This window comes from Ailuropoda melanoleuca, chromosome 6 (assembly GCF_002007445.2).
Source record: "Ailuropoda melanoleuca isolate Jingjing chromosome 6, ASM200744v2, whole genome shotgun sequence".
NCBI classification, from domain to species: Eukaryota; Metazoa; Chordata; class Mammalia; order Carnivora; family Ursidae; genus Ailuropoda; species Ailuropoda melanoleuca.
The window spans coordinates 58,932,327-58,943,879 of record NC_048223.1 but is presented as its reverse complement, the minus strand read 5'-3'; the positions used below and the strand labels follow the sequence as shown (position 1 = coordinate 58,943,879).

The window sequence follows — 11,553 nt, the reverse complement described above, 5'->3', positions numbered from 1 at the left end:
CCAAGAGTCTGACTAGTTGTGTTTGCTCCCTAGTCACAATTTATGCCAGCCAGAGTCTTATGCATGGCTGTGATTGAAATAGTCCTCTAGGATTCACCCTGAGTCTTAGATTGAATTAACTGCCTGGTGTAAGCCTCTGAGGAAGAAATTTCTTCTTAGGGTAGAGGGGTAATGGCCTTCAAAGGAAGATGGCAGCAAGGTAATGCCAGCCTCGCCTGCTGATCCCTCATAGAGACGAAACATGGGAGACAGAGCAGCTTTACCAGAGATTTCCAGATTGTTTGGAAATCCTATACTTTTACAGATTTAGGCAGGCGAACATCTTTATTTACATGTTTTATTCTATCCCCCACACAGAAAACGTCAGAAAATGTGTAAATAGTAAGGGAAATACAGAGATAGGCACATTTCTACTTCGGTGGAAATATCTTACTCGTTTTTGCCTTGATGTGCAAAGATGACGCGTGTCTAATAATCTTCAGACAATGCCTCCCTGATATTCTGTGTCATTTGATACTCAAGAAAAGATCTCCCATAAAAGTGATCATGAAAAAGGTGATGGCTTGACCAGAGCAGAGAAAAATACTGCGACATCCAATGCGAGACACAATAGCTTCTGTGAGTGCAGCTCGTGGGGTCAAGTGCCCTAGGAGAGCTGGAGCATGCGAGGTGCGTCACTGCCGACCAGCACGGAGTCCTGTCTGGGGACACAAAGCCTATACATCCCGAACTATAAGGAGGGATGGAATGTTAGCCATAGCGTGTCATACTCTGTGCTAAAAATATACGTTTTAAGAGAGAGAACAAAGCTGCTCTGGCGGTAGCTGGTCGCTGGCCTGACGCTCGGAGCTGGACCCGGGTGTTCTCCCGCTACGCGTGAACAATGGCACAGACCATGAACATCAGATGAGGTCACTGTGCCCCAGACTCCTCCATAATGACACCTGAGTAAAGACAAGAACAAGAACACAACTCAAACACCTACAGTGACCAAACTTTGCTTTCTTCTGGCTCACAAGAGTGATCACTGCTTCTTTCCCAATTATGGCTTTAGCCTTCCTTGATCCCCCACCTTCTAGATAAAAAAATTCAAGCTACCCATCATGGAATCGTCCCCACTCTCTGACGGCAACAACTGTCCACTTTCTTAGACCCTCTCCAAAATCACTCAACACAAACTCAAATCCTTTAAAAAAGGCCCCTCCTGAGAGGGTACCACCCTCTTCCTGGGATGCCGAGTGGTGCCTCAGAGCTCCCCATGGCACGCATCTCTCTTTAGTTGTTATTTACTATTATTTATTTATTGCCTCCCTTATTACTGCTGAGGCAAATAATGAACCCAGTTCTGGCTACAGATGTGCTCCTTGTGGTCTTTGGCGTGTGAACAATACACGAACTCCTTTAATCTTCTCGATAACCCCTTGAGGAGATGACGGCTTTCATCACCATTTCACAGATGATAAAACATAGAGAAGCGGAGTAAATTGGCCAAAGTGACCCAGCTCAAGATGGAATGGCTCAGATGGAATTTCAATCTTGGTGGTCTGGAAGCTGAGTCTATACCTCTGGCTGATGCTAGGCTGTCTGCAATGAGAAGGAAAAGGAGGCATTAATCACACAGCAACTGCAGGATGAACAATCCGTGCAAAAGGAATTAGAGAAGAAAAAGCCAAGGATGGAGTTTTTAAAGAGAGAAAGCCAAGAAAAGTTTGGTTTTTTTTTTTTTTTAAGGAAAGTCAGTCTCAGTGCGCGCATTGAAGGTAGCTTATGGAGCCTGCTCTTCCGGGCTAGTTATCAGAGAGGAGACAGAAAGGCTATGACTCCAACCACAGATCCCCAGCTCCCTAGAGTGATAAGCCTAAGAGAAGGAGAAAAAAATAATAATGTCTTGTTTATGTACAATCCACCTAGTAAGGGACACACCTGAGACAAGAATGATAATGGGGAGAAATTTCTATGGAGCTATTTTTGATGGCTGCCTGGTAGAGACCTCCTGTCCTACTTTTCTTTGGGGTTCTTAGAACTACTGCAGCACCACATGGGATGCCAGGATGTGTCTGTTGGGGAGAGGACATGATTTATGTCCTGCTCCTTTCCCCTCCTTCAAATCCCAAATTGATTTTAACAACTCTAGAGATCCCGGTGCAATTTTACAAATAGCCCTTCCCCATCGGCTCCTACCAGTGAGAGTGAAGCTAGGCTCCAGTTGTGTTAAAATCTTTTGGGTGGACCAAACTTTTCAGCATGCCATTACATCAATAAATTTTAATGGGGACACCATTCTGGGAAAGTTCTAGAAAGAGAAGAAGGATAGCTAAATATAAGGTTCTGTTGGAGCATCTGGGGGGATCGGTTGGTTAAGTGTCTGCCTTCGGCACAGGTCATGATCCCGGGGTCCTGGGATCCAGCCCCACCTCGGGCTCTCTGCTCAATGGGGAGCCTGCTTCTCCCTCTCCCTCGGCCCCTCCCCCACTCATGCACGCGAGAGCTTTCTCTCTCTCTTTCGATCTCTCTCAAATAAATAAATAAAATCTTTAAAAAAAATAAGGTTCTGTTTCCAAGATGGCATAGACATACTTTTCTATATTCCTTCCAATAATTACAATGAAAACTTTGGAGATTATATATAAACAAGCAGCAGTGGACTTTGAAAGCTGGAGAGAGGCAGACTGGCTAAAGGACGTTGGGGCATGAAAAACAGCACGGTGATGAGTTCCCTGGGTTTTCTTTTAGTTTCAAATCTAAGTGTGGGTACCAAAGAAGCCAACAACACAGAAACATGAACAGGCACAGAGTTGTGTAAAACAAAAGAAGAAAAGAAAAAAGCCGTTTGAAATGCCTGGTCTCTCTGGCCAAAGAGAAAACTCTCAGAAATAACCACTTTGCTGCAACTCGCCCCCACCCCGACCACACACACCTGCACATTGAGCTATGTCTTCACCCCACGCATGCCAGCAAAAGTGGAGTGAGGGGTCTAGACTACCGGCCTCCCAGGGAAATAATAAATCCCTGAGACTCCCACCGAACTGGTGTCCAGGAAGGCAGAGCTTTTCATCCCCACCAAGCAGGAAGGAAGCTGTTCTCCCCACAGCATTATAAAGACCTTATGAGAAATCTGGGCTCTTAGCTGGACCCAAGAGAAACAAGGAGCTTCCCTGTCAAGTATCAGTGGAATGGAAGATTGGGAATCTGGACTTCTATTGCTGTCTCGAAGCAATGAGTCTGTACGCCACCCCTTCCCCTTGCCAGAATGGTGTGATAGGAAGCCAGCTAACCCAGAAGGTAAATAAGATGCAGACTTCTAATATCCCAAATGTCTATGTTTCAGCTGAAAAAATCACCTGTCATACCAGAAACCAGGAAGATCTTACACTGGATTAAAGAGATAATCAATAGATACCAATTCCTACATGACAGAGTTGTTAGAATTATCTGACATAGATTTTAAAGCATCCATCATAAAAAGGTTTCACAAGCCATTTCAGACATGCTTTTTAAAAAAAAAATTTTTTTTATTTATTTCTTTGAGAGAGAGAGAGAGAGAGCACAAGCAGGGGGAGGAACAGAGGGACAGGGAGAAGCAGACTCCTTGCTGAACAGGGAGCCCACTGCAGGGCTCAATCCCAGGATCCCAGGACCCCAGGGTTATGACCTGAGCTGAAGGCAGATGCTTAACCCACTGAGCCACCCAGATGTCCCCAGACATGCTTAAAAACAAATAAAGAAATAGAAAGTTTCTGCAAAGAAACTGAGGATATGAAGAACCAAATGAAAACTTTAGAGCTAACAATAACAATAGCTATAATAAAATCTCAGTGGACGGATTCAACTCAAAAGCAACTGAATGAAGGAAAGATCACCTTTTCAACAAATGTTTGTGCAAGAATTGGATATCTACGGGCAAAAAAGGAAAACAAACAAAAACCTGAAGTCTCACATCTTTTACAAAAATGAATTAAGGACTTAAACGTAAAACCCAAACTATGAAAATTTTAGGGGGAAAAAAGGAGTATCTTCAAGACCTAGGGCAGACAGAGAGTTCAGGCAAAGAATTGACACCAAAAACGAGATTCATAAAAGGAAAAACTGGTACATTTGACTTCATCAAAATTTAAACTTTCACTCTGAGAACATCTCTTTGATGGTGGTGAAGAATATATTTCATTGCAAGTAATTCCTTGGTTCAGCAAAAATAAGAAATATCTGTAAAATGGAGTTTTGGAGGAAGGAGTCATTAGAATTGTCTTTCACACGTATGCAAAGATGTGATGGTTATGGGGTTATAACCCCTGTATACACTGAGATCTCCCACCCTTCAGGGATCAAGTGTGTGGTTTTTATTTCTGCACTTAAAAATGACTTCAAAGTCCTTGTAATAAAATTTGGAAGAGAATGTTCTTGGGATGACAATTCCTCCCTGATGAGAGAAAACGGGTTGTCAAGAGACGTGGTAATTTATTCTCAGGGCCAAGAAGATCAATTCTCAGGCTGCTGGATTCCCCTGTTGATGTTTTCCACATTACTAGACTAATAACTAACACGATTTAAATAGAAATATGGAGAAGGTGATTCACAGTTCTCAGTGTGTAGTTCTGCTATAGGAAATCTAAAGCTTATATTAACATTTAGTATGCTTTCCTTAAAAATTACAAAAAATAAAGAGCCCAAATTAAAGTTCTTGTTAGGTCAACTAAAAATTATTCCAAGGTGGATCATCGCTATAAATGTAAAAGCTTGAATAATGAAGCTTCTATCAAGAAGCATAGAAAAATATCTTTGCACACCTGGTTTAGGCTAGGACTTCTTATAAAACAAGAAACCCTAATCATAAAAAAAGTTGTAAATTGGATTATACAAAATTAAGAAGATATAATTAAGACAATAGCAAGGCAAAAACACAAACTCTGAAAATATTCCCAATGCATATCCCTAATAAAGCACTTTTATTCAAAATATATTTTAAATCCCTCTAAATCAGTAATTAAAAGAACAAACAGCACAATTCTTAAAATAGCAAAGTCTCTAAAAGACCCTACACAAAAGAAGCTATATCAAAAAGTGCTCAAAATTATTAGTTGTCAGGGGAATGCAAATTAAGCTATAATGAACTACCATTTGCATACACCAGGATGGATAAAGTAGAAACAGACAAGTAATACCAAATGTCGGCAAAGGTGTGGAGAAGTGGACCCTAATACACAATTGGTGGGGTGTAAACAGCACAACCACCCCGGAGAACTGCTTAATATAGATAAAGTTAAACATCCATCTACCCTACAACACAGAAATTCTATGCTTAGGTGTTTGCCTCAAATAAGTGAAAACATATACCCAGAAAACATCTTGCACAAGAATGTTAGCAGCTTTATACATAGCCCCAAACTGGAAATAACCCAATGTTTGTCAATAAGAAAACAGCTACAGGTATTGTAATATATTTATGCTCAGCAATAAAAAAATCTACTGATCTGCTAATATATGCAAAAATATATTGCAAAAACAGCCATATTGAGTGACAGTAGGCAAATGAAAAGGAGAGGAAGCAAGTAGCATATCATTTCATTGACACAACATCAAAGGCAGGTGAGAGTAACCCATGATGCTAACATAGTTCGGAAGGTGAAGTAACTTACCAGAGAGGGGCACTGGAAGCTTTCTGGGGGTGATAGAAGTATTACCTCGTTTTACAAAGTGGTTACAAGGTTACATACAATTGACAGACCTCAGGATATGCATGTGTGTTTGACTTTGTGTAAACTATCCCACCAGTCATAAACTAAGGAAATTAACAAATACATTGTGAAGAGCAAAGTGCACACGGGTCGTCATGGTTCCTATCCACATGCCAGGCACTGTTGCGTGACTTGAAAGCTAAGGGTTACTCCACGAAATCCTCAGGCAGTCCTAGGATTTAAATGTGATTACCAGATTACAAATGGTAAAATGCAAATTTTATGACATTGATACCAAATAACATGCATATTTTTAAAGATAGGAATCTTGAGATTCAAAACATTTCTCAAACTCATCCAAGGTAGCACAAATGACAAGTGGTGACGTTGGTATTTAAATCCAAGACTTAGGTCTATAAAACAGAGTGGTTCTTTCTCTTCCACTCCAGTGATTGTCCCTCTAACTATCCCTCAACTTCGTTATTACAACTTCACCCAGTCAAAATACTTTCTACACTGCAAATATTTCTACCAGCTTTCAGTCTTCTCCGTCTGATATTTTATTTTCTCTTAAATGTGTATTATTATTATTTTTAGAGAGAGAGATTGGGGGGCAGAGGGAGCACGGGGGGGGGAGAGAGAATCCTGAATGTGACTCCCCTCTGAGCCCTAAGCCTGACAGGAGCTCAATCCCACAACCCTGAGATCATGACCTGAGCTGAAATCAAGAGTCAGACGCTTAACCGACTGAGCCAGCCGGGCACCCCAAATTTTTATTATTAAAGTATAGTTGGCATACAATATTGTATTAGTTTCGGGTGTACAGCATATTGATTTAACAACTCTATACATTCCTCAGTGCTCCCCACATTTAGTGTAGTCACCATCCGTCATCATAAAAGTTATTTCAATATTACTGACTATAATCTCAATGCTATACTTTTTACCTCTGTGATTTGTTTATTTTATAACTGAAAGTTTGTATACCTTTTAATCCCCCTCAACCTATTTTGCTCATCTTCCTACCCACCTCCCCTCTGGTGACCACCAGTTTGTTCTCTGTGCTACAATATCATTAACTGTATTCCTTATGTTGGGCCTTCCATCCCATGACTTATTCATTCCATAACTGGAAACCTGTGCTTCCCACTCCTCTTGACCCATTTCGTCCATACCCCCGCCCCTTTCCCCCTCTGGCAACCAGTTTGTTTGTTCTCCGTATTGATGAGTCCGTTTGTGCTTTTTTGGTTTTTGTTTGTTTATTCATTTGTTTTGTTTTTTAGAGTCCACATATAAGTGAAATTATGTAGTATTTGTCTTTCTCTGTCTGATTTATTTTACTTAGCATAATGCCTTCTATGTCCATCCATGTTGTTGCAAATGTCACAATCTCATTCTTATTTATGGCTAATATTCCAGCTGTGTGTGTGTGTGTGTGTACCACTTCTTTATTCATTCATCTATCCGCAGGCACTAGATCTTTTCTGTGATATTTTACAAGATATACTATGCACCTGTACATTCTTAAAACTCTATAGTTCCCTTACAAACTCAGCTCTTACCCTGGATTAGGGGCATCATTCCATACCCTGGGTTCTTCGACAAGTGAACAGGGCAGGTTCTTTGTTGAAATCCACATTTTTAAAATCTTAAAGTAACCTCTACACCCAATGTGAGCTCAAACTAACCACCCTGAGACCAAGAGTCACACGCTTTCCTGACCGAGCCATCCAGATGTCCCTGAAATCCACATCTTAGAAACCAATAGGACTGTTATGTTTCATCTCCTTCTCGTTGTTTTGTGTTTTAGCTTTGATGACAAGGCCAGGTTAGATGTTAAAGCTTCTTGGAAGTAAGGAAACACTGCCTTGCTAAATATAAACCAACGAGGATGCCGTAAAGAGGACCCCCGATGGGAATGGCCAGCTGGTACCCCACTACCCGCCCCAAGACTCAGTCCCTAGGTCATATTGCTGACAATGCATTCAAGCGACAACAGCCCCTTTAACACTGGCCCCCATCACTATGCTGAGACCATGATGCCTGGAGAGACCCTTTGTTCCTGTATAATTCCACTCACTGACCTGAGTGTCTGTTCTTGTTCCAGAACCATGTCTCTCCTGCTGTCACTTTCTAATGCTTTCATATCTGATGAGAAAGCAGCTGACACTTGAGTGCATTATATTCTGCATGACTGCCTGATACTTCTATCCATTGCTAATGAAAAAATATGACCCTTTTCAATTCTTTAATTCAATTAATGCCCTCCATTTTCATGTCACAAAATCAGGTCAGCTTATCAGTTGCCAGGAATTAACTGACAGCTTGCTGTGCTCAGAAATTCAGGGATACAGAAAATAGAAAATATAGTTCAAGGAGATGAACAATCTATTGCTTTAAAGCACCTAGATGGGAGTGGCACAAGCAAATGCACAGGGAAAACATCACATCAGTATAAAATCTGACAAGCGCTCTGATGTGACTAAGCACAGGGAGTGAAGTGGGGGTGGAGATGGCTAGAGAGCTGGAGAAATAGTGCCTTTGAAAGAACGTCCTGCTCTGGTCCTCCTTGGGCCACCTTTTGCACCATGGGGAAGAAACCTGCAGGAACAAGGACACGTGCCCACCGGACACCCATTGCCTTACCTTCTAGACCAAGATCTGGATACTTAGGACCACAGAATTCCTGGCCCAATGGCCTCAACTGAGTCTGCTCTCATGGCTTGGGTGACCTCTTCCCTGGATCCACATCCGAGGTCAGACCATCCCAGCGGTGTGCATTGCGGGCATGAAAGCTAACCAAGGGGTGGTACTGGCAGAGGGTTTGGGTGGAGGTGGAAGTTGGGGTTGGCATGGTCCCTCATAGTATAAGGGTTGGGGTCAGACACAGGTCAGGGACTTGGGCCTGGGTACCAGCTCTCTCCACGCAGGTACATTCTGAGAATTCCCAGTTGAAATCTGGATTTCTAAAGCAGGAGAATAAACCATGTTTTGTTTGCCAGTTTGATAAGTTGACTTATGACATCTACCTATAGTGTATGTGAGCATTTGTTTTCACTCTTGGCTCTACTATTTAGAGATGAGCCGCAGACGAGGGCCCTGTGTGGAGCATGGCCCCTGCCTATGGTCGGAGGGCATCTTTGGAGGCGTTTATCTAGGGCAGTGACATAGGTATAGAAAGATTCCCTTCTGACGTGTGGCGCTTGGTGGTGAGTGAGCGAAGCTGAAAGCAGGGAAGCCAATTCAAGGCTATTGAAAGGGTTGAAGGAAAAGATGATGCCAGCTTAAACTAACACGGTGACAGGGAGTGGAGAGAAGAAACATAGTAAAGCAGTATTTCTGAGCTTGTGGGGGACAGTCTTGGGGAGCTGATGTGTGTCCTTCGTGGGACAGAAGCTTCAGGCTCAGGGGTTCCTATGTAGAACCATTTGCTCCAACATCCCACTTGGATTCGTTTGCTGTGGTTCTGCTGTAACAAATGACCACAAATTTAAAGCCTTAAAACAACACAAATTTATTATCCTATGGTTCTCGAGGTCAGAAATCTGACACGGGTCTCACTAGGCAAAAATCAAGGTGTTGGCAATACCACATTCCTTTTTGGAGGCCGCAGGGGAAGATCCATCCATTTCTTTGCCTTTTCCAGTGGCTGGAAATTACCCACATCCCATGACCCAAAATCCCTCCCTCCATTGTCAAAGCCAAGGACTGGATGGCAGGCTCTGTCCTTCTTATGGCACATTGCTTGGATCTCTCTGCCTCCCTCTTCTGGTTTTAAGGACCCTTGTGATTACGTTGGCCCCACCTGGGTAACCTAGGATCCATATGTGTCATTTAAGTTCAGCCAATTAACAACCTTAATTCTCTCTCATCCTGTGACATAACAAACTCCCAGATTCTGGGGACTAGGGTGTGGACATCTTTGGCTTTGATTTTCTGCCTGTCATATCATCTTAGAACTTGCTTCCTGCCATTGTGGTGCCTGTGGCTGGGATCACTCATCAAGAGTGAATTGGTGAAGCTTGCCTAACACAAGATATTTTACCACTTTCTAGGATTGAAAACAAAACACAATTATGTTTTAGAACTCAGGATGGCATTACCTAAAAACCTCAGGTGTTTCAAGTAATCTACAGCTGCAGAACCCACAGAGTAGGCTGCCCATTCATCCCCAAGGCTCGTCTGCCTATGGCTGGGTAGACGATATTCTCTGTAGGTTTTGAAGGTGCCACTTTTCTCCAAATCCTTTTTCCTAACAGGTGCATAGTTACAAGGTCCTTTCTGTGGGCTAGATTTCTGTTACTCCAGAGATAACCTGTTAAAATCTAGTCCTCTGCACTTGGTTACCAGATTACTTTACACGCAGCACAAAGAATGTGGCCCTTACAGACACTGTCTATCGACATAAGGAGGAACAAGTACAGAGAAATGTCTGTGGTGTGAGGTGGGGGGCTCTGAGGGCTGAGGCGGATGATTCTAGGGAGTGCAGGGGTACAGGAGCATAGGAAGAGGGGACGAAGAGTGGGAGCCCCACAGGCAAAATTTGGTGACCTGGAGTTCTGGAACTGGCCTTAATGGTCACCAAAGTCTCCTGCTCCCCTGTCATTCCTTCCTCCAGGCTTTCTTTATCTATTCCTGAGGCATAGGAGTGAGAAGCATGGTTTTCATGGTTTTTCTGCTTTTCCTAGTGGGGAATTCTGAAACTAAGGTAGAATCCTGTGAAGCTATGGTCTGCGTACTCGGGGGAAGCAGCCATGGACAATGGGAGCGCCCAATACATAGACGGCCATCACATTGTTCCCAGACACAGCCCCGACCTGACTGCAGAGCTGGGAGTAATTCGCAGGATCCTATGTAAGAGTTATGGGGAAGCTTTGGAGACAGAACAATACGTGGGGTACAACGGAAAGAAATAGAGTCTTGGATTTTTCCAGTGCTTTCTGGGCATGAAGACTTTCAGGGATTGTTTTGCTTCTGCCTCTGTAATGAGGCGACTTGTAATGAGGAGATGCGGTGGAACATCTGAGATTTACTGGGGAGTTATTAGTATTTCTGATTCAGTTTCTATCAGTTCCCTCCTCCACATCTTTCTCCCCAAACTGAGAAATAAAATTTGAAAAATGTATTGAACGTGTTAAGGGGATTGCAAATTAAAGCTCACCAGAAACACAGAAGAGTAAGGGAAACCTCACATGGCTTCTTCTTATGATGAAAATACCTCACCCAAATTGTGCATGCCAAATACCATACTTCAGATCAAGTTCATTATCTCATACGACAGTGGTGAGAACTATAACAAAAGAAACTACTTTTTTTCTTATGTACTAATTCCATTTGATATTTTAAAATCCCAAATGGATCGAATGACCTTTTTGGCCAAATTACCTATTTTTTTTTTTTTAGTTACAGTAGTTTTGATCACTATTCTTTTACCTAATATCTCAGTCAATTAGTTTTCCATATTATCCCCCAAAAGCAGTGGTTGATGATGTCATAGTTGCCATTGGCCTAGTTACCAGATTGGAGCTGGGGCCACGGGAAGGGCATGGCTATGCTCAATGCTGCTACAGAAATGAGACAAATCTGGGCCTTGATTGCAGAAAAGACATCAAAGGACTCAACGTCTATTTTATGTCCTCTGGATTTTATCTTATTCCTTCTACCCTTGTTTCCCCTTTGCTTTATTTCATTATAACAAATACACACTATTTGACTTTATTCATATGAAGTTCCAGAACAAGCAAGACTAAGCTATGTTGACACGAATCACAATAGTACTTGCCTCTGTGTGTGTGTGTGTGTGGGTGTGCGTGTGGGTGACTGTGAAGGGTGATGGGACAATCTTATACCTTGTTTTACAAGGTGCTCGCCTTTTTCAAAA

General features: G+C 42.4%; 1 long non-coding RNA gene across 1 annotated transcript in view; it reads right to left on the bottom strand.

Annotated features, from left to right (window-relative positions):
• Positions 1–260: 260 nt before the first annotated feature.
• The window catches only part of LOC117802586, a 30,423-nt gene continuing 19,130 nt past the window's right edge, over positions 261–11,553 (bottom strand). Inside the window, exon 4 of the long non-coding RNA XR_004625947.1 lies at positions 261–1,584. This is a non-coding gene — a long non-coding RNA (uncharacterized LOC117802586). The remainder of the gene's footprint in view (positions 1,585–11,553) is intronic.